Genomic DNA, 24,490 nt, shown 5'->3' on the forward strand with positions numbered 1-24,490 from the left:
AACTCTGAGTGAGTTGATATTTGTGTGTTTGGGGATGGTGGTAGTGAGATATTTAAATTCTAAAAGGTGGAAGAAGTTTGTTTTTCCTATTAGAAAACATCTGAATTAACTTAACTTACACTTCCACAAGGGTAATGGCAATGAATATGGGGAAAATAAGGTGGATAAAGAAGGTGTTATGTAGGTAGAATATTCATAAATTGGCATTTTATGGAATATAGAGGATGAAACTTAAGAATTGTTAGAAAAGGTATTCCAGTATGTCAAGGGTGGTCCATTGGTAATGATGTTAACAGTTATGGGGAATTCAGGTCAAGGAATTGGTTTGGGAGGTTGTTGGGGGGATTATGATGTGACTTTTCTCAATATAAAGGGCAATTATAGTTGTAATAGTCATTACAGAAAAATTCAACCTAGTGACTAGGCCTTGAAGAATGAATAGTGTAAAAGTAATTCCTGTCTATACCACAGATAAATCATATGGTTTGGGTACTTATTTTGTCTTTTTAACCTAATTCTAGAGTACTTTTCCATGACCTCATAGAACTTTTCCATGACCTCATAGAACTATTATTTTATCCCTGGATTTGAAGAAGAAGTACAACAACAAAAACTGTCTGTTCTTATACTTACTATGTTTGGAATGCAATTATGGGATATTCCCTATTTTTAAAAAGCTTCCCCATATAGCAAAATATGATTATGATCTTCTATTAATCTCTGAAAACTATAATACCATCATTAATCTTTATCAACTGAGTCCATGGATTTTACATCTCTGCAAGATCAGTCAGCAATTCAAGAAGATTTTTATCAGTGGCAACTAACATCTGGAATGGAATAAGTCATATTTCATTTACTTTATCAGACTAAGTTTATATTTTACTATTTTGATTCACACATTGAAAAGAGACAAGACCTCATGATTTCTAAGTAATTTTTCTATATACGTGGTTTTGTTTTTTTGTTGTTGTTGTTTCTTTCCATCTGGCCAGAAACGGGTGTTCAGAGTCCTAAATTTTCCAATACCTCCAAAAATAAATAAGTTAAAAAAAAAATCAAGCCCATTTAAAAGCCTGATTCTATGTAGTTTAATGTGTAAAAAATGTTTCAAAGTCAAACATTCTTTACTTCCCCATTTTCCCTCATTATTTTGTACAAAATACAACTTCATTTGTAAAAGAGAGGTATTACATTTTTTGAGAAAATGGATTGTATTCTGAGCCTTGACAAATCTATGGAAATCAACACTCAGTCAAATGAATAATATGAATCCTAGTTTCAGGACTTGCTTTAGGCAAAATATGTCATATAGACAATCTTTTCTTGCCTCCCCTGGAGACCAGGGTGAGAATCTGACAGAGTAGAAACCAGAAAACACATTACCCTCAAACTGAAATATTGTTTAGGCCCCAGACATTTCCTATTCACTTTAAGAAAACTAAGACCCACATACCACATGACAGTTAGTTCCTTCCAAATAAATTTGTTTTTGTACAGATCCAGTGGTGAAAAAAAAGATTAATCTTCAAGTAAAATACCAAGAAAAAGCATAAGTGTGTTTTTTTCTACCTGTTCTAATGAATTAAACATTCTTTTTTGAGGTAAAACAAAGGCTTAACTGCTTTTGAATGTCCTAGAGCTAGTATAGTGACGTACACTCAAATTTTTTTCCACAGAACTGATTTACTAGAGTCCTTCAGCATGACCAAGAGCCCACTCCAAACTAAATCATTTCACTACTGTCAAAATTAGAATTTACCAAACAGTATTTAAAATGCAACACAGTATTCACAATGAATCCTTAACGAGTTATTATACTTTTTTTTTTTAAACAAAAACTTTGTACACTGAGGCAAAGTACTGAGGATCTCTTAGAGGTGTTACATGCAATTAATCATAAAGATTTTTTTCTGGGAAAATAAATCTATGTAGATTTTTAAATTACAGTATTAGGAGTCTTTTTATCATGTGCATGGTAATTAAAATTTATAAGTAGAACACACAAATCTTTTATATACTAAATCTTTCTACTTCACATGTAGGTACACAGATCAATGCCTTCTAAATTTTTATGCTGGCAAATTTTCACGAACCCTGCTGAATTCCCTCACCTATACAAAATAATTTTTTATACTCCAGGGACAACTACTGTAGTGTATCAGAGGAATTCCTTACCTCCAAATCAAACTTAGATTAAGCATGGGGTTTAAATTATCTGCAGTTATTTAATATGGCCTGACATTATCAAAATGGTTTAAGGAACATATTTTAATCTACAATTTATCTCCCTTTTTGAAAAAATTCTTCTGGTTACTCAGGCAAATAAAAGCGTCTAATTTACTTAAGAAATGATTATCTCTTAGGGATGAGATTTGTAAATACAAACATTTTGAGATTACAGAAATTGTAGACATTTGTTTGTGAGAGAGGATTGTTGGGAGAATAGAAAAAGCATGAACTTTGGTTTGAGAACACTATTCAAATTTGAGCTCTGTCATTACTGGCAATTGATCGCCCTGAGTCTCAATGTTCTCATCTGTCAAATGGGACAATAATATAGACTTTGCAGATTTGATAGGCTTAAAAGAGCTGGGCAGTAAAGGAACAAGCACATGCTATTCAATGAATAATGATTCCTTTTTTGTCAATACCTATACCAGGAAAATTTGACAAGAAATGACTTGGATCCACATACTTTTATTTGAGAGAAAGATTTCTTCTGGTTTCTGACTTAAATTCTTGGGAATACAATAATTTATCAGTAGGGCTGGGAACATTCTAACTTTGTTTGTTTCATTATTTTTGTTTAGACAAACTCTAATTACAAAATTCTGATGCATTCAAGTCCAGTCATCTTGTATTGCCTGACACCGGCCGGCATGGCCCAAGACAAATCCGCTTACCAAATAAATAATTCTAAGCAAATGAACCTGACTGTGAGTCAACAGTCATCAGTTACTATAACAGCAAAGCCTAGAATTATAAGCTTACCTCTCACAACTCCCTACAACTATGGGTAGAAAAAAAAAGTCAAACAACCCTATGATTTGACATGCCAGAATTAATATACATAACCACATATCCCCAACTTCTCTGATATAAACAGTCACTAAGTTTAGTTGAGTTACATATAGAGAGGCATAGTGGGTTAGCAGAGAAATCATTGTGCCAAAAGGCCAAAGACTGGGTTTTCAACCCATCCTCCAGCTCCTAGAGTCTGGATATGTCATTCAGAGTCTTTACTTTGCAATTTCTTTATACAATACCAACAATGCTACCTGCCCTGTCTATCTTACACAGTTATTAAGAAGATAAAGCGTGAAAGCACTTTTAAAGTTCCAAATTGCTAAACAGAAATGTACAGCAGTTGATTTCAGTGAACGCAGTGAAAATTTACTATAGAAAATATGTGCATCTATTTTCCTTCTACAAGAAAGAACAATATGATACTTGGCCTACATGGCCCAAATACCAGAAAGAACTCTATTTTGCCAAAAAGACAAATTTGCATAGGAATAAAATGAATATCTCCTTGTATGCATTGCCTAGTGAATTTATGCTTTAGAATAAACATGTTTAATCACAATGAAAGTAAGAATAAGGCAAAATAAACCTGTTTGAAAAAGAGCATAAGGTTTGCTACCAAAAAAGAATAAAGTACAAAATGAACCAAAACTGAAACAAATTTTGCCTTTTGCCAGGGACTGACTCTGGTTATTAGCACATCAAATCAGGAATATTTGATTCTCGAAAAGTACTCACCATAGTTTGCCTTGCCAGCAGTATCTCGGCTTTAGCTACACAGTTTTAGGTATGATAATCCAGACCATTTTGCTAGTAGCAAAATCAAAGACTTGATGCTGACAAAAAAAAAAAAAAAAAAAAAAGCTTAAACTTCAAAATCTGAGAAGCATTATACCTAAGAGTGAATTTATAACAATGTATTCATCCCATAAATGTAGAAATTCTGTAACTATACTTCTCGAATTGAAGACTAGTACTGTTAAAGGGAAAAACCACAGACCTAAAATGGTGTCACTTGTGCTAAAGCCCATGATGCCAAACCTAGATTTAATACCTTACCCAACTGTAGTTTCGACCTTCACCAGAAATGTAATCTTAATTAACCAATATGGAATTTTCTGGGCAGCACCAGTAAGGTAATCTGTCACATGGGCCCTCTCTATCTCCCCCCAGAGGAAGAAGAGGTGATCTGCATGATAAAACGCTTGCCCTTGGGTTCCCCTGAAAAGATTTCTTGCCCAAAATAACTTCTTTTTTTTGTAATAGTGACTTCCTGCCCCACCCTCCTTTCTATAAATTCATTTTGTATAACCCCTCAGAGCTTGCTTCTAGTTGTTAGATGGAATGCTGCCTGATTCATAAATCATTGAATAAAGTTAATTAGATCTTCAAATTTATTCAGTAGAATTTTGTTTTTTAACATCACTAATAGCTGTCCAGGAATAAATTTGATTTATAGTAAGGGAACTTTAAAAAGACATCCATTTCTACCCAAATTTACATCCAGTAAATTATTTCTTAGTTTCTCATATAGGCTAAATATAATAAAAGTAATTTTCCATAATTGAATCCTTATATAAAGAGAACCTAAAAAAAAAAGAGTAGCCTTTAAATGTCTATAAATAAAAGCCAGATCTCAGAGTATATTTAGGAAATTGAGAGAAAGGAAGAAGCTAAAATTTTTTGATCATTTGCTATGTGCCTGGAGCACTGCTTTGGATTTGGTAAACATTTCATCATTTCATTTAACCCTACCCCACGCCTCCCCACCAAAAAAAAAAACAAAAACTCTACAATCAACAAAGATCAGTAGTTGCCAAGGTTGTGGTTAGATGGAGGGATGAATAGGCAGAGCACAGAGGATTTTTAGGGCAATGAAAACACCCCGTGTGATGCTACAGTAATAGATATACGTCATTATACATTTGTCCGATACCATAGATTGTACAACACCAAGAGCAAACCCTAAGGTAAACTATTGTCGACCAAGAAGAAACACAGAAGGCTACAAGTAAGAAAAGAGTTTACTGTGGGGTCTTAGGAATTGCACTTTGGGAGACACAAATTCTGGTAAAACCAAAAGAGTGTTCCAGGGAAGAGAAAGAGTATTTTGTAAAAATAAGTATGAAACATATTAGAACTTACAAGACTCAGCAAAACCAATGTTTTACTCTGTGAAAATTCACAGCCTTAATAAATAGTATTACCAAAAGTGAAAATGTTAATATGACAGTAGATATCCCCATCTTAGTAGAAATATTTTTGAAGCTTTACCATTAAACATGATGCTGTCTCCTGATTTGGCATATGTTTGCTCTGTTTCACTCCCATCACAACTGGATGTACTGCAATACAATTCTAACCCTAACTACCAGGAGTTAGCATCAGACCCCACAAGTTTAAGGGCTTAACCCTTCTCAGGACTGTGCTTGCATCAGATGCCAGCTGCATTTTAGGGGGTTGCCAGGCAACCTGGACTTCCAGCTAACTGACTGTAAGTTGGAGGGTTCCCATAACCCCCTCAGCTTTGATAATTCACTAGAATGACTCACAGAATTCAGGAGAGTTCTATACTTAGAATTACAGCTTTGTTAAAAAGGATACTCATAGGGTGAAGTACTGGAAGGGAGTGCAGAGTCCCCATGCCACCTCCACATCGAGTCAGGGCATGTCACCCTCCAGGCACATTAATGTACTCTCCAGTCAGGAAGTTCCACAGAGCTTCTAATCAGGGTTTCATAACTTAGGCATGAATGATTAAGTCGTTGACCATGTGATTGAACTCAATCTCCAGCCCCTCTCTGCTTCCTACATGTCAGGCTACCTCAAAGTCCCCAACCCTTTAATCATGTGCCTGGTCTTTTGGGGACCAGACCCCATCCTGAAGCTACCTAGGGACCCACCATGAGTCACTCATTACCATAACAAAGACACTCCTATCACTCAGGCAATTCCAAGGGTTTTTGCAGCTCTGTGCCAGGAACCTCAGACAAAAGACCAGATACATTCCTTCTTTGTCTGTTTACTTTATTGATATACCACAATGTTTGATCATGTTAAGGAAGTTTCCCGTATGAACCAATCAAGGTCACAGAAGGAAACAGATGGCATACTGAAATTAGGGTAATTTTATTTTAACAAAGGGACTATTTATTAAGGTGAGGCTGGAGTATCAAGGAACCTCAAAGCCTATTTCAATAAAACTGGGATTATTCCAAGGATAGAAGGGACAAGGAATTGAAGCACTGTCCAGAACTCAGAGGGAGAAAGTCATATAGAAAAGCCAACTAACTTCGGGGTAGCAGGGACATTTTTCTGAGGCACACAATTAGCTGGACGCATTGCTTCAGAGAGGAAAACAGGAACTAAATACTCTGACCTCAATCTCTTCTCACTCCATGAGCTCCTCCTGAACCCAGCTAGACCCCAGAGACTGAAACAGTCCTTTGATGGAATCCATACAGGCCAGCCTCCTGGGGCACAGAGCAGAGTGAAGAATGATCTGGAAGAGCAATTATAATATATCCAGCACACCGTGAAGAATGGGTGTAGAGTTTTATATAAAGCTATCTCAATATCCAGGGACAATGATCTTTTGGATTCACATTTGGTCTATTAATACGGTCAAAGCTGCCTAAAACTGAACCATCCTTAGATTTCTGGAAAGAAGCCCACTTGGTAATGATGTATTGTTTTTTCATGTGCTGCTGGATGCTACTAGGTAACTTTAAGATTTTTGCATCAATATGTGTAAAAAAAAAAAAACTGCATTTTTCTTATTGTTTCTAATACCTTCTATTTGCATAAATGAGGACTCATTAAAGTGTTTCCCAAACATGAATACAAAAAATATCAAAGAGGTGTAAACCCTAGTGTCCACCTTTAGCCATATAAAGAACCAAATCCTGGAAGCTTTTAAAACTCAGATTTTCCTTCCCCACCAACCATCCCTTTATGGGAAATGGTAAAGGGAGAGAGAGATTCTATAGGGACCACGGCTTTTTAAAATCATTCTCCTTACACTTATACACTTAATAATAAGGACCATTTAATAAGTAAATGGACAATGACATATACTGATATAAAACCAGTTAAAATAGTGCAGCCTATTTCTCACGTAAAACCACTGCCATGTATACTTCTTCATTCTCTTTAAATGTACTTGCCCACCCTTTACTTTGGTGCATTATCAGGAATGTTAAAAAATACAACTAGCTTATAGATCAACATCAACTCTCTTAAATGTTCTGAGACTCTTCTTCCAAAAGACATGCACACACAGCAAAAGCCTAGGTGCTTATAATTCACTATAGTTCAAATGCCAGGCTATATATTCTTGGTGTTAGTCAAACACCATGGAAATATTTAACGGTAAAAATAAACCAAGCATTTCTAGCCAGTCACTTTCAACTGAGATCAATACAGTGTAATGATGATTTAAGATGCTTCTGAGTTTAACTTAAGTAATTTTCCCTTCTCTCCTCTGAGATTGTAAATCTGACTAATTGCTTTACACTCTCTAGAACTGCTTCTTCTTGCTAAGTATAATTGCTATGTCTGGATTCTCCTACGCCCCAAGTAATTTTATGGAGGGCTTGCCTACTGATCTCATTATACTTCCAACTCTGATGCATCAGGTTCCATGCTGTTATTTACCTACGTCAGTATACTTGATAAATTAAATCCAGGCCTTGTTAAATTTACCCCTTTAAGGCACAAATATCACAACTTAATATGGATTAAATTCAACCAATAGGCATTTTGCTTCCTCCACCATGGAATATACATTAGTTGATTTCAGTTTCACCACTGAAACACCAATACCAATAATCAGGCTATTTGTGAAACAGACAATTGGGGAAAAAAGCATTCTAGAATAATTTTTGAAGTGAAAAAGTAAAAATAGTCTACCATGGCTTAATCAGCTCCTAATTATAAAAGTGTAACGCATGGCAGATAAAAAGGAACACAGGAAGGATCCGAGGAGCAAAGAAGTAAAGAATAATTGCCACGCAGAGCTAACATCCAATTGTAAAGCCAGTTATTTTGATACCACAAAAGTCTGCCCTTTTAAATTCAGCCCTAACGAAGAAAGTCTATTTTTTCACTTAGACCACATTATTTCAGTCCCGTTAAGAAAATCAATTAAATTTGATAAACTTGGGAATTCCCTGGTGGCACAGTGGTTAAGAATCCGCCTGCCAATGCAGGGGACACGGTTTTGAGCCCAGGTCCGGGAAGATCCCACATGCCGCGGAGCAACTAAGCGCGTGCGTCACAACAACTGGGCCTGCGCTCTAGAGCCCGCAAGCCACAACTACTGAGCCCGCGTGCCGCAACTACTGACGCCCACGCGCCTAGAGCCCGTGCTCCGCAACAAGAGAAGCCACCGCAATGAGAAGCCCGCACACCGCAATGAAGAGTAGCCCCATCTCGCCACAACTAGAGAAAGCCCACACACACCAACGAAGACCCAACGCAGCCAAATAAATAAATAAATTAAGTAAAAATAAATAAATAAATAAAAATTTAAAAATACAAAATAAAAACAAGTAAATCAAAAATCCACCCAAACTTAGCGGGAAGACATTAGTCAGGTGTGTGTGTGTGTGTGTGTGTGTGTGTGTGTGTGTGTGTGTATTGTTTGGCAAGCGGGATTGATAGCACAGTTAACAGTCTTACTAAATCTCACCATTGGCCCCAATTCTTCACACTTTCCTGTATCTACATCCTTTGCTTAAGGAGTTTGCAATTCTTCTAAAAGTGGTGTATATTCACCTGCCCCTTACATTTGAGCTTGGCCACGTAACTTGCTTTACCTAATGCCATATGAGTAGAAGGGACAGTGTGCCAGTTCCAAGACTAGACCTTACGGTAACTCATGTCTTTTCTCTTCTTCTCTTGTGCCTCTGCCATTTCCGTGTGAAAAACATGCTCTAACTAGCCAACTGTTCCAAGGGAAATGAAAGACGTGTGAGCAGAGCCACCCCAGACAACCTACAGACCAGTGTTTAGAAGCAAAATTACTCAAGCTGTTCCAGCCCAAAAAAGAGCTGCTCACCTGAGCCAGCCTAAATCAGCCAAGCCTACTGACCCACAGATCTTTGCCAATAGCTGATTGCTGTTTTAAGTCATCAAGTGTTGGGGTAGTTTGTTACATAGCATTATTGGTATATAACTCAGTATACACTGAGCAAAGTTGTTAGGGAAAAGTCCGTCTCTCTCTCATAAAGCTTCTCAAAATACACTATATACTTTCCCTTACATGTGCTAATTTAAACCTCTTAACAGCTTTACTACTGAAAGTGTCTATCTACCTAACTGGTGACTCTATACCAGAGAAGAAAGGGTTGATAAAGTTGTTCTGTAATGGAAAAATGTCAATTTTTAAAACCATGAAAAGCCAAAGAAAACATAAAATTGTTATTATAAATATATAGAATTAATTATCAGTAAGATATTCTAAACAGCTATCTTTAATTGTACAAAAATATTGCTATCAAACAGGTTTTAAGGATATGAAGCTTGTTGTTGTTATGATACACATTTATCATTGTCTTGCTTTCTTGGTGGATTGACCCTTTTATCATGTAAAGTTCCTCTCTGTCTCTGGAAATTTTCTTTGCTCTGAAGTCTATTTTATCTGATATTAATATAGCCACTCCTGCTTTCTTTTGATTAATGTTTGCATGATATATATTTTCCCATTGTTTTACATTCGATTTACCTATCTCATTATATTTGAAGAGAATTTCTTGTAGATAAAATATAGTTTGATAATTTTTTACTTACTCTGTCAAATTCTGTTTTTTAACGTGTATTTAGACCATTTATATTTAGTGAAATTATTGATACGTTAGGGTTTATTATTCCATTTTGTTTTATTTTTTGATTTTCTGTTTATTTTCTCCCTTTTCTTTTTCCTGCCTTCCTGTGTCTTACCTGAACATATTTTAGAATTCCACGTTGATTTATCTATAGTGTTTTTTAACGTTATCTGCCACATTCTTTTTAACAGCTGCATAAAAATTCCATTGTATGGATGAACCTTAATTTATTTATCAGCTCCTGGTTCATTCATTCTTCACAAACATAGCCTATTTGAATTGATCTGATATTTCTAACTCTAGACCTTTTTCAACTATGATACTCACTATATCAAAGAGTTTTTTTCTAAAATAGTATTTACAGCTTATTTTTACTAATTAAGAGTAGTGATATTATTGAAAAAGTTACCACCTCCTTGGGCCTCATTTTCTCGTGTGCAACATAACATGTACAAATACATGTGTATTTTCTCAGGCTATACTGGTTGTAAAATCAAAATAAAATAATATTAATAGAATACAGATTGTTTTGTCCCTGACAACAGCCTCTATAATGGAACTTCTGAAACACTCCCCACACACATTTTTCTCAGTGGCCCTGAGCATACCTCTTGTGTCCTTTAACACAGCCCTATCTACAATATTGTGGTGGAACTATTTTTGCCTTGCATTTTAGCTCAAGTTTCCTGAATTGATGTGGCAGATATATCTGATGCCCATTGGGCGATTTAAAGGAGTCTTAATACTGCTAGAGCAATTTCTCCCAAAGAGATTTTTCTGTGCAATGTTATCACACTGTGTTGGAGATTTTTTGGTATTAGAAATAGAATTACTATGTTCTGGTTGAGGAATTGGTTTTATGTTTTTAAGGATATCTATGGAGTACAAAATTCAGCAGACACTTTTTTGTTACCAATCTCACTTGAAAAGTATAGACCTCAAATGGTTTATGATTCACCAATTAATCAATTTATCATAGTTTCTATATCTTAAACTATGTGTTGGATGGTCACAATTAAAATTTCCCATACCGTTGTTTTTATTCAATATAGCAGGCCTATGAGAATCAGATACATAATTGGCCAAATCAATCAATTAGTCAGCAATCATCAGCTAAGATAGTTAGAAAATATTGACTCATTCAAATAGCAGTGGATTCAATGGTCCTGTATTACAGTTTGACTCTATCATCAAAAAAGCAGCAGATGCATTATTACATTTCCTTTAAATTGGTGAGAAGTCAGTATTCAAACCATTAAATAAGGTGTTAACACTCTAACTCAAAATTCTTCAGCTTTAGGGCATTGAATTGATTCTTCTAACAGTGTAAAAGATTTTTTCCAGATAATTTTCTATTCCATTACCATATGTGATGCACAAGAGTATAGCTACACATCAAGTTTTGGGCTGATAGGTTTTTTACTGAGTACTTACAGAGAATATTATCCTAGGTTGTAAGGATCAGCACATCATGCAGATCTTTTCGAATTTATCATTATGACTTTTCCTGCAAGAGGCACAACCATTTTAACGATGAGAAAACCTGAGCAAATAGTGACCTTTTGACTCAGAGGATCAGCAGTCAAATTCAGACTTCTTAACTAAGAACTCCATTGTGCCATGCATTTCCCATACAGCCTAGCCAGGTTGTCTTTAGTGGTCCAGTCTGAGAGAACAAGGAGTCTCCCACAAACTTACGTTTTACGGCAATTTGCATTAACATAATGCCTGGCAGGAAGAAATAGCAGCTTTGTAGTGACATATTTTATTATTTATTGGTTTAAAAGCAGTCATACAATGTACAGGTAACATTTCACTCTAGACATCATTCAGGCTTTCGTATAATGGTTACATGGGTCAGCTCCAGGATGGAGTCAGACAGTCTGGTTTAAAATTCTGCCTTGGTAAGTTTTAGGTGTTTGAACTTAGACAAGTTCCTTATTTATTAGACCTCAGTTTCTTCACCTGTAAAATGGGGCCAATTTTTTGCTTGTTTGTTTGAGTTCATTTATTTTGGTCCCAGTCTTTTATATTAGAAGTTTTCCTTGGAAATCTGATGACTGCTACCTGAATTCATGTTTATGAGGTACGTAGGGGTGGGGGTGGTTATTGAGTGGTGAACTTCAAAAGGGGGTGAAAAGACAGGGAGCTGAACTTTTCATTGAGGGAAACTCTAATGTCAGCACCTGTATTGTTTCTTGGGCTTAGTTCCCTAAAAAGGAATCCTCTGATTTTCTGCCTGGGAGGGTATAAATCTGGTTCTCAGAATCTGAGGAGTGCAGTCGGTGAAGGAGGCCCCTGATAAGCAGTTCACCAAGTCAGCATCAGTCCCCTTCTTTATAGGACAGGACCTTATCCCCACAATCAGCTGTGCCAACCTCTACAGAAAGTCAACTCTAGTTTTGATACCAACCCTCACATACTTGAGAAATGACTAAATAAGATAATTTGCATAAAGAATTTAGTAGAATTCTTAGCACTTAGTTGGGGCACAATAAAGTTAAATATTATAATTGTTATTATATCTATAAACTGATATACTGTCAGACTTGCTAGTACACTTGCACAATAATTGCACCAGAACATGTGCTTAAAGATTACTTGAAGAATGAGGAGAAGAGAAAAAGAAAACTATTCTAGTGCTAAAAGTTATGTAAGATCTCTTGTTTTATTTCCTTGGGTATTGACGTTATACAAATATAATACTCAAGAGTCCACATCATCTATGAAAGAATACAGAACAGTCATTCCAAAATAGACTGGTAATTCTAGGAAGTGAATCTGTACAATAAATACTAAAGGAAGCTTTAGAAACAAACATTTAAATCTTCATTCTTGAGTTAACAGTTTTTTCCAGAAGTGCATCTTTTCATTTTAGTCTTTAAAATAGAATGTACCTTACTAAATGTGCTTTATTTCTACACTCTACATGCCATTATATTTGCTTACTGAGACATTTCTTGGGTTTGAGAAATAAAACATACACATTGCTTTCCAGAGTTCAAAACCGCGTTGTCATATATACACTACCAAATGTAAAATAGATAGCTAGTGGGAAGCAGCCGCATAGCACAGGGAGATCAGCTCGGTGCTTTGTGACCACCTAGAGGGGTGGGATGGGGAGGGTGGGAGGGAGGGAGATGCAAGAGGGAAGAGATATGGGAACATATGTATATGTATAACTGATTCACTTTGTTATAAAGCAGAAACTAACACACCATTGTAAAGCAATTATACTTCAATAAAGATGTTTAAAAAAAAAAAACAAAAAAACACCACGTTGTCTCTTTAAATTAACACCCATTTCTCCAGCAGAGGGAGCAAATAAGTTTTTGCATTTTCATTTCTACCAAATAGAACTTCTGTGAATTCCAATGTGCTATTGGATAAAATGTGTTGAATAAGAGGCTATACTGAAGAACAAATTTGTAATGAAAATGTATCAAGTAATCTCGATAGCATATATTAAATGCTTATAAAACACTTGTGTGTAAATCCTAAGATTTCATTTTTCTAGAAGCACTACATCTGTGAAAATTTAATTCAAAACATTAGCCAAACAAAGAAAAAATGTTTTTAAGCTCTTCAAATACTAAAGTATACGTAGTGCATTTTTAACAGTAATCTGTTCTAGAGTTTTTTGGTTTTGTGGGGTTTTTTAAACCTGCCTTTTAGAAAGCTAGTAGTAGTACAAACATGCCAAATAAACAATGGAAAAAATCGTTACACATTCTGAGATAAGCTGTCTGTGAATTAATTGTGTAATATGAAATTCACATTGGAATATCATGATCTAAATATTTAGACCTCAAAATCACAATTTTTATGTTGTGATTTCTCATATTTAATATCAAATCATTTGAATAATTTTAAATGGCTTAAAATTTTGATTTAATAAAATAAAAATTCTTTAGTGAGTTTTTAAAATTCTATCTTACCTAGTTTTTCTTTCATAGTCTTAGAAATAATAAATTAATAGTCTTTCAAATGAATGACTATTCATTCTGAGCAATCCTAATAAGACCCAAAATTTTATTATAGACTTTGAGCAAGGAGAACATTTTTTATGTGTACCTATTGCATTTAGCATTCATGAATTCTTAATATGTGTTCTGGAACTAGGACTGATAGGTTGGATTTCTTGAATCAACTGATCCATGTATTTTATATGTATATATATAAAATCATTTACAAATCATTTTTAAGGATAATTTTCAAACTTGATTTTGTTTCTTTCATTGATGTGGAGGCACCCGGAAACCTTAAGAAAGTTGTGTACAGTTGCTAAGATGTATGTATTTAACCATAGCAACTCAGATGCAAGCAGCCTGGAACACTGGTAGTGCTTCTGACTTGAAGTTTAATTACAAAGATGGGGGACAGGTTAAATATTCCAGTCTGACACCATCCCTTGACATGAGAGAATGTACTTGCTACAGTAGAAAATGGTTACCTTTGGTGAAAAGGTTGACTGGTGTTTATTCACCAGGACCCTAGTTCCTGACTGTTCCTCAGAGATGACTTCCATTTGCTTGTTCCACTGCATATGAAAGACAATGCCTTCTTCCCCAATCCTAAATACCTATAGGAATCTGGTGATGATTTCAGTGATTTTATTGTAAAGTCCCTTGCCTCATAACTGCTGTCTCCAAAGTGCTGGAGAAAATATACAAGGCAAAAAAAATGATTTTTAGCTCACTGAGTGTCACCTGTGTGCCTCTAGTCCAAATTAGAATTCTCTCTCCTTCACCAACATGTCAATACAATCACCAAACACTTTGTTTCTACCTCCAAAAGTCCCCTGAATATGTCTGCTGCTTTCTCCTTTCCTACTGCACTGCCCTTGCCAGGGATACTGTGTCTTAAACTTGGGCTAAATGGCCTCCAGACCTGCTCATTCCAGGTCAGTCTGCACACTGCAGCCAAATTCATGTCATTAAAATCCAAATCCTATTATGGTAAGCCCCCTTTTCACTCCCAGTTTCTATTTGTCCTTAGTACAAAGTCTAAACTTCTTCAGTGGCTTACAAGAATGTTAACTATTTGAACCTGCCTGATTTTCCAGTTCTTTCTGGTGTTGCTCCATGTCGTAGGCAAACTGATTGTTTATTTCAGTCTTAGGTCTTCTTCTCAACTTTATCAACACTTTCCGTAAGTCAAGGTTTCTCAAACTTGGCATTATTGACATTTTGGGTTGGCCTTGTTCTTTGTTGTGGGAACTGTCCTGTGCATTGTAGGATGTTTACCAGCATCGTTGGCCTCAACCCATCTGATGGCAGTGGCACCCAGCCTCCAGACAACCAAAAATGTCTCCAGATCTTGCCAAATGTCCCCTGGGAGCCAACATCATCTCCTGTTGAGTGAGAATCATTGCCCTGGTGAACTAACCCAATCCATGACTTTATATATCAAATATGACAAGAGTTTTATAAGATAGATCTCTTTCCTCCTTCTTTTCCACTCTCTCTCCTTTTCTGTCTTTCCCTTTCCCCCACCTCCCTTTCCCTCTCCCTTCTCCCCTCCTTCACCCTCTTTCTCTCTCATAGCAGTCCAGGGGTGAAGTTGTCCAACTCCAGTATTGTTGGGAACCCAGTTTTGTTTTTGTTTTTGTTTTCTGGCTTTTTCAAATTAAGAATTTTTTCCTCATCCACAAGGCTTAAGGTGACTCACTACCATCGTGTCCACATTCTAGCCAACAAGAAGATAAAAACCAGAAGTGAGTGAGCTTTTTCCTTTTAAGGGCATAACCTAAATGCATACATCACTTCTACTAGCTTCAAAGGAGGCTAAGAAATGTAAAACTCAAGTTTCCATTGGAAAAATAATAATATTAATAAAAATAAACAAATAAATGAATAAAGAATCAAAGTGGGAAGAATGCATATCAGGGAACAACCAGCAGTTTTTGCCACAATGTGCCTCCTTGATCACCAAAATAGCAGATGTTCATCTTTCTTTTCTTAAAAAAATGCATTCATATTTTGCCCAAGGAAAACAACCACAAAATTCCAGCCAGTTCCTGCACCCATATCAAAGTCCAGGGTCTCTGAGGGATAGCTTTCTCCATAATCTCCATATGTTGCTTCTCCTGATCAGGGAACTATGAAGTAAAAGAAAAGTAATATGTTCCCCATCACTATAGACACACACATGTTTACAAACTCAATACCCGATCATGTCATAGAAACAGGAGAACAGTAATTTTTAAAATAATAATTTAATAAGAACTTTCCTCCAAAAGAGGGAAGAATAGGAAATGCACAGTAATCTCTGGTCCACAGGAACTATCAGCTCCTGCTGGGCAGAAACTGGGAAGACTCCTGCCCAGACAGGGACTCAGTTTCTGAGTCAATTCCATCTGGCAGCCCCTGATTCCTGTACCCCTAATTCTACTTCCAGAAATTTCTTCTGTCTTTTTATTCTCTATGGCCCCATCAAAGTGGGAAGGAAAGGGAAGTTTGCCCTTCCTAGGGACTACACTTTTGCAGCCTGATTCCTGCTAGTGAAGGCTTGGGTTCCTGAGGGTCTCTATAGAGCTGAAGTAATCACAGGCTTTCTAGGTCAGGCTTATGGTTTCTTTGATTATAGTAAATTTCTGGCACTAGTCTCCATTAGAAAGACTTCTATAAGTTTTGAGTCTGAAGACTTTTACTTACTGGCCTCTTGGCCCTTCCAATCTCCCTCTTCTCTCAACTTAATTGTGGCTTCCTTTAGAATTTGAAAGAACAGGCTTTAGAAAGAAGGCAATCTCTATAATCTGGTCTTTGTTGTTGACAGACAGAAATATATAACAGGAGAAAATCTTGGGGTCACAGTCTTATTTCCTACTAAAGCTACCTCCTCAGAGCTACCCTTTATAACTGCTTTAATTAGGGGTAAGATGTAGTTGGTTTTTTCAGCTCTGCAGAGTCCAAATTACTAGACCCTCATTCAACATAGATCACAAGATTCTCGTGGATATTTTTTCTATCTTCACCACCATGTAACACTGAGTATGACTCTTAGCAAGTGTTCAGTAACTGTTTTTCAGTGAACTTTAAAAGTTGGCTAACTACATAAAACCTGTGAGAAGGGCCAAATAAGAGGCAGGCTTGGTGAGGCATGTTTAAAGGAGAGATCACTGTGGCTGTAATTGCTACAAAAATCCTATGGAGGGGGAGGTTTTATGGAGAACTTTCCATCCCACTGACTTTTTTTTTTTTAATTCAAATATGTCACATAATTTTCAGATCAATCTCGTGAGATAGATAATACATTGCCAGTTTACAAAGGACAAAAGCTGAACTTTAAAGCTTCCTTCTGTTAAAAAACAAAATTCAACTGAGTAAAATTTAACGATCTTGTTGGCTTTATTCAGTAATTCATGAACCAGGCAGTATCCAATCTAGCAAATAGAAAGGAGGTCTGAGGAGCTGTACAAAGTAAAGGACTTTATAGGCAGAGGGAGCTGGAACAAGGAAGTTATACTTGGCAGAAAAAGTGGGTTGATTATTGCAGGTTACTTTCCTTTAGGGGATGGCAGGGGTCTACCAGGCAGGTGACCTAACTAGTGCTGATAAGGTGATCCCCGACTGACGGCTTTAAGATTCCATTTCTGGGAGATCCAAAATTATAAAGTTAAGTCTTGGTTTGGTGACATGGGGCTTAGCATAAGTGACTCCATTTTGGTCCTATTGTCTTACACTTCCTACTGTTGCATAACTAGCAAGAGGCAGAGCTTGGTCAAACCCACTTCTTCCAAATTTCAAAATCTTTGCTCCTCTCATTCTCTAGAACTGCCTCTTGTGTGATTCTAGGCCAAGGAGAGGTGGGGAAGAGTATTCTAAACAGAGAGACAAGTCATGAGCAAATGGTGCCAAAGGAAGAAAAAAAAAGAATGTTTAGAAAGAATTAGGTGTATATATATATGCCTGGATTGGGGGAAAAGAGTGATTTTGTAGAGAAAAGAAGAAACTAATGACAGATTAAACTGAAAAGACCCTGACAGGAAAAGGTATTGATATTTTGAGTATTTGATGACTAAGTCTCCTTGAATGAGACTCCATTTTGCTGAATTCCAATACAAAGCAAGTTGTGCTATAACAAGTCTGCATTTTATGGGTAGATATTTTAATGCTTGCCTTCTTTCTTTTATGAGATAATTATTGTTTGATTATGTGGAATAATGGTGTGTTATTGTTTTCACAGTTTTGAAGGAAAAAAGTTGAAATTTCCTTTCTTTTACAAATATAATTCATGCTGTTTAATATTTATCTCCTTCGCTCATCTTATTGTCACTGCCACAAATAACAATGAAGTAAATAATGTTTTTCGTTTTCCTTGAACAATTGTTTAGGAAAAGTTACTTTAATCTTAGAGGATGGAATGATGTTTTTTTTTTTTCCTCTGAATGCTTTTATCTCACATAGGAAATACAAAAGATGCACAAATGAGTTGATTATCTTGGTACCCATTTTAGCAAGCTGGTTTCATGATCAGGAAATTCATTGTCAAAGAGGAGCTTCAAAAGAAAAATTAGGGTATTTGAGTGTCACTTAATTAGATAAATGGATCTCGGTAATTAGACTTTTTTGGAAAGATAATGTATTTGTCAGACGTATTTAGGCAAGTTTATTTAATAAATATCCCCAGGAGATGTTAGTCCCTCTTGTATTTAATCGTGATGGGTTTCTATACATATCCTGAGGATATTAGGGAATTTCCTGTTCTGTTAGTGGGCTGCTCCAAATTTTCTCTTAGTTTCAGAAATGACAGAGATCTCATCCCAGCCTTAAATGACTATTTAAAGAATACTGACTAGAATAGGTGATTAGCAATGGGAAATAGTTTGTGTAATTGAAATTTATCTTGGGCCAAAGGAGACAGAGAAGGGAGAGAGGAAAGGCTGAAGGGTCTAATAGTTTCTTACTTGGTATTGGATATTAAAGACTGAAGAGGGATATGTTTGCTCTTAAATCAGTACTATTATCTGGCTCAACTGAATCTCCCTTTTAACCTACAGGCTTTTTTATACTAGCTCATGTAGGCAAGGCAATTTCCTCATGCATTCAGAGTGAACCAGTCACCATAAGCCAGTAAAAGTCCCGGAATTTATAAAATAGAATGTATTGATATCATCATCAATCAATCAGCACATAGGCACATGTGGCACTTTTCAGAGGAACATCAATTGTCTATCAACAACATGTAAAACAAACAAATGTGTTTTGGTTTTTGTATACACATATTTATAATTCAAATTACAGAGCTAAATTTTAACCACTGTAGTGATAATAAAGAATTTATATGTTCTAAAAATGGAAAGGAAAATACAAGAATCTAATAAAGTTTATTATAAGTGTGGATGGTTACTTTGTTGAGAATAAGTTGAGATTAGAAGCAAATAAAATCAAATTCAGAGCAAGACAATGTATGCAAAATTACTTGAAGCAGTTTAAAGCCTTCACAAATGTGAATTAAATGTCTTAAATCTTGCTGAGGTCTGATCAGGCACATATAAATAGACAAAATAATATATTTGAAGAACTGTCATTACTTTTATTTCTCAAATTCAATCAGATTGGTCCTTCAATGATCATTCTGCTAAGATGTGAGGTAGAACACAAAATTTCTCTAGCAACTGAAGTAATAAAAAGAGCAATTCAAAAGTTTTTCTTATGTGCTGCCATTGAGATAATTTGAAGGGAAAGTACAAGCTAAAAGGACTCGAGATGGGATTCTCCCAGCAAAATGCAGAAATGGAGGTGGCAGATTGCAGACAACCTGGAGTAATGGAAAAAGTAGAAGCTCGGGCTTGTGTCAGACCTTTTTAAATTCACCTCCCCATATACAGGCCATGACTTTGGGTAAATTTTAATTTCTCACAGCCTCAGTTTCTTTCTTTTTTTTTGTTTTTAATATTTATTTACTTATTTATTTATTTGTTTGTTTGTTTATTTATCTATCTACCTATTTATTTTGGCTGCACCGGGTCTTAGTTGCGGCATGCGGTATCTTTTAGTTGCAGCATGCGTGCGGGATCGAACGCAGGCCCCCTGCATTGGGAGCTCGGAGTCTTACACACTGGACCACCAGGGAAGTCCCACAGCCTCAGTTTCATAATCTCTGAAGTAATGATGATAGTAAATGTCTCAGGAGAGATAATGAGACAAAGACGTGAACAAATTTGCATAAAAGTGCTTAACATAGTTCCTGACACACAGTAGACATTTTAAAAAATATATGATATTCCTTTTCCAAACAAATGAAACAGGAAGACCTAGTTCTTATAATACAATTGGAAAACTACAAAACCAAAGTGACATTGTGGCCCACAGAGAACAAAATTAGCATTTGTCCCCTTTGTTAGTAATGAAAGTGAAGACATTGTAACTCAGGGTTTATTTCTATATAATGGGGGCTCACCCTCTGGTTATCAGGTTAATATTAAATATCATTATAAAATTTGGTTAATGAAAATAGCCAAAATGCTTATCCAGCTTCTGTCTCCTGTTCTGGTTCAAAGGTCAGAATACTGGCTGTGCTTTCAATAATGTGCATCTTAATCCCTTTTAACTCACCAGAAATGCATTTACTGGAAATTCTGCCTTAAATGACCTATACTTCTCACCTTTAATGTATCATATTGTGGCACCTTTTTTCATATTCCCACAAGTCTACATGTTTTATCAATAACTCAGGAAGATGCATCAGGCACAAGTAATATGCATTTAGATGATAAATGTTTATTATAGGCATCTACGGCTAAATTTCCCTCTAAGCACTGCTTTAGCTACATGCCATGTATTTCGTATGTGTATCTTCATTTCTATTCATGTCAAAGTAATTTCTAATTTTCCTTGTGATTTCTTCTTTGATCCACTGGTTATTTAGAAGTGTGTTGCTTAATTTTTATAATACATACTTGTGAATTTTCCAAGTTTCTTTCTTGTTGATTTATTTCTAATTTTATTCCATTGTAGTCAGAGAACATACTTTGTATGATTTCAATTCTTTTAAATGTATTGAAGTTTGTTTTGTGGCCTAGCATGTGGCCTGTCTTGAACAGTGTTCCATGTATACTTGGGAAGAATGTGTATTCTACAGTTGTTGGGTAAAGTGTTCCAAAGGTATCTGTTAGGTCTAGCTGGTGCATAGTGAAGTTCAAGTCTTCTATTTCTTGTTGCTCTTCTGCCTGGTTGTTCTATCCATTATTAGAAGTTGGTTATTGAAATCTCCAATTACTACTTTTAACTTTTGCCTTGTCTGCCCATCTACCTTCATCTCAAGACTGTCTATCACACTGTCTACCACAATCCACATGGTTATGGCAGTGGGGCTTCTAGTGGCCATGTTTTAAATGTTATCAGGTCCTACTCATCACTCATGGATTGAGAGAGATCAGGAGTGAGCATTCAAACCTGAACTATTCCAATCAACTAGGCACTTTCCTAAGGAAATTAAGAACTGGAACAGAGAATCACCAACACTATTTTTCAATGGAACAAATAATGGCTTATACCAGAAATGGAAAACTAAGGAAGACTGGCTTTAAACAGATTTATATACAGATACAGAAGGAGAGAATAAGTACATGCCCACAAAAGATTTCCCTTTTTTTTTAACCCTCCATTCTCCAACTCAATCTGTTCTTAAGGCCCTACTATAACTCTGACCTTGGATCAGAGGAAAAATCTCTGTAGCATCATAATACATGTCCCGTTTTTACATATACTAGCCTCAAGAAGTTTCTATTTATTTCTACCAGAGAAGAGCAATAAACATATAATGGAAATATTCTTGTTGTATTAATGAACAGCTCAGTTGATAAAATAAAATGTGGGCCAAATTGAAAATATCACCTAGAACTGGCATTCCAAAAAGAATACCAGTTGTGGAAAATGGAAGAATTTCTTTAACAAAAAATTTCTAGCAAGAGATTTAAATCTAGAAAGTTAACCTAAGAAAATCAGGGATAAAAACAAAAACATATATGTACTAATAGACCATAGTCACATTGTTTGTAATAGTGAAGAATGTCAAAAAATCAGAAATTACATGTTTAATATTGTAGAATTTATTATATATTATAAATTACTTGGTATGCATAAAATAAAATATATATATGATCATAAAATTACTATGAAGATCTGTCTACCTAGATACAAAAGAGTTTCTGTGAATTATTAAAGGAAGGAATCCAAATAATTTTGTAAATCATCCCACTTTGACAACTAAGTATCTGTTGGTGTGTTTGCGTGTGTGTGTATAATGAAGAATATTGGATGGATATTCTTCAGCAATGTGTTAACCGTTATTATTCCCTGGTTTGTGGACTGAAGGAAAATTTTTGCTAAACTTTTAAAAAATTAATATTGTTTACATTATTTATAATAAGCATATATTATATAATTACAGGAAATAAAGCTATTTTTGATAAAAAAGAAAGAAATGTATGTGACCAGAGAAGATTTTTCTGTTGAGAAGAAAACCACAGAAACTCAAATGTTAAAAGATAACATGAAATGAAGTCAAAGTCCAAATCCTGGGGCACTGAGAAAAGGCCTTGTGTCCAGGTAGTGTGAAAGAACTCCGGAGGACTGGGTTATTTCTCTCTTAGTAATTCTAGAAAGGTAAGTAGGGAAGTCTGGTAAGGGGTAGAAACGAAGTTCAAGTTTGATGAATAGATTTGTATCCTAAAGATCCTGAAGAAAATTTTTGGAATATCTTCCAGGAATAAAAAAAAAAAAAAAAAAAAAAAAAATGGTAGGAATGCCTTGGGTGTGGACTTAGGCGATTTAATTTACTAAGTTAATTTAACAATTTACCTTTCACCCTGTGCAGACCTTCCATTTGTCTTTTTGTGCCCTCCTGCCCTTGTCTCCACCCGCTCTGCTCTGTGAGTTCCAATCGGAATCAAAGCCGATGCCTCCGCAGCCCTCTGGATGCTGGTTTGGCTGACGGGAGGGAGCACAGGCTAGACAGGAAAGGGGCTGGAGAGTGACACTAGGTAGATGGTTCGTTCCTCGGGCGGCGCCTTCCCACCCACTAAAGCGGACGCGGCTTCCCTTCTCACCATTTCTGTCCTCCTCACCCCTTCAAGCCTAAGGATGGAAATACACCCCTTTGCCAGTGTTGCACGCAGCCCCTGGGGTTCCCTGCTCTCTGCGCTCACCTCTGAAAAGAGTTCCTTTATTAAATTCCTCAAATTACTCAGCATGGTGCGCCATCTGTTTCCTGCAGGAACCTCACTAATACAAAAACCTATCTGTAAAACAGATTATCAGGTTCTACCCTTCTGTTCTTTATAGGAAACTACTTCATTAGGTAATAATTCATCAGGTTTATGGTTGCTCCTGGAGCAATTACAAAGGATTCTGCAGCAGACCTGGTCAGCACTAGGCCCATATGGCCACATCTCTCCACTGGTTTCTTTCATTTTCATCCCCTAAGCTAACACCTGTTCTTCCTGATTGCCAAAACCCTTCCACGCATGCACAGGAAAGATGAAGTGCCCAGAAAAACGGAAGTGCCCAGAAATGTACATGATCCACCGCTACCTAACGACAGCCAATCAATGACACCAGGTGTGGTGTAGAAACACTTCGGCTCCCTCAGCCTTGCCTGGGACAGATCTGAGTCTGACATAGCCTCTCTGGAAACACGTTGCTGGATTCAGTCGCAGTTGCTTTTGGTGGGATTTAACTTGATATCACAAGCTTGCTTTGATTCCTCCCTTCCCCTCCCCACCCATCCCTTCCCTGTTTCGGGTCCCCACTCATCGATGCGTTTTTCCTGGATACATTTCCTAATAAATCACTTTCACTTAAAGCCTCATCCCAGGATCTGCTTCCAGGCAACCCAATCTAAGTCCGAACTGCATGATATGCATCAGAAAATAAATTTTAGAAAATATAAAATGATAGAAAATAATAAGAATTCCTTTAAAACAGGCAAATAGACATACGTCTGAAAGAAATCTGTGTCAGGTAAATTTAGATTTTTTTTGATAAATGGTAATTTAATATAATTAAATTTGGGCATTGACAGAATTTCCTACAAAGCAATGCTCAGGAGAGAACTGATTCACTTTCTCTGACATCATTTTAATGTTGAGATGTTAAATTCTAAGGGCATGAACTCTGATGAGCTCCAGTTATCTGCTACGTGTGGGTGTGGCACTTTGAAGGGGAAGGAGGAAGCATTCTGCTGGTTTGTTTTTTGTTTTTTGTTTTTTTTTTCTGCTGGTTTTTCATAGAACAACAAGATTGGAAAAAAGCAGTGGGTACTCATTGTATTAGTTATGCTTGGAGAGGTCTCCCGGCCCCATTTTTCCATACTCCAGGCCCCCCAGACCTGACTCATCATTAACTTCTCTAGAGAAGAACAAGTATCTTCCTAAAATCAGAGTGAAGGATGGAGAAGAGACTAAAAATACACGGTTCATTATTTTCCTATTTCAGCCTTTACTTTGATAAATGAGGTGACCAAGCCCCAGGAGTTTAAGTGGTTTACACAAAACCATTCAGCTCGTTAGTGGAAGGGTAGGGATGCAGACCCAGGTGTCCAAAGTTCTAGTTAAGAGCGGTTCCACTGCTGATACTAGCTTTTCCACTTTTAAAACTACTGAAATATTCTTCCAGATTCTGAGAGAGGTG

At 36.3% G+C, this 24,490-nt stretch overlaps 1 protein-coding gene across 14 annotated transcripts in view; it reads right to left on the reverse strand.

Annotated features, from left to right (window-relative positions):
* LOC309615965 (uncharacterized protein) overlaps nt 1-24,490 on the reverse strand; it is a gene marked incomplete at its 3' end in the record, with an annotated part of 186,047 nt that overhangs the window by 117,072 nt on the left and 44,485 nt on the right. For all 14 annotated transcript variants that reach the window (XR_014237181.1, XR_014237182.1, XR_014237183.1 and 11 more), the window contains one exon: nt 3,766-3,863. The remainder of the gene's footprint in view (nt 1-3,765; nt 3,864-24,490) is intronic.

This window comes from Balaenoptera borealis, assembly GCF_965194805.1.
Source record: "Balaenoptera borealis genome assembly, chromosome: 18".
Taxonomy (NCBI): Eukaryota; Metazoa; Chordata; class Mammalia; order Artiodactyla; family Balaenopteridae; genus Balaenoptera; species Balaenoptera borealis.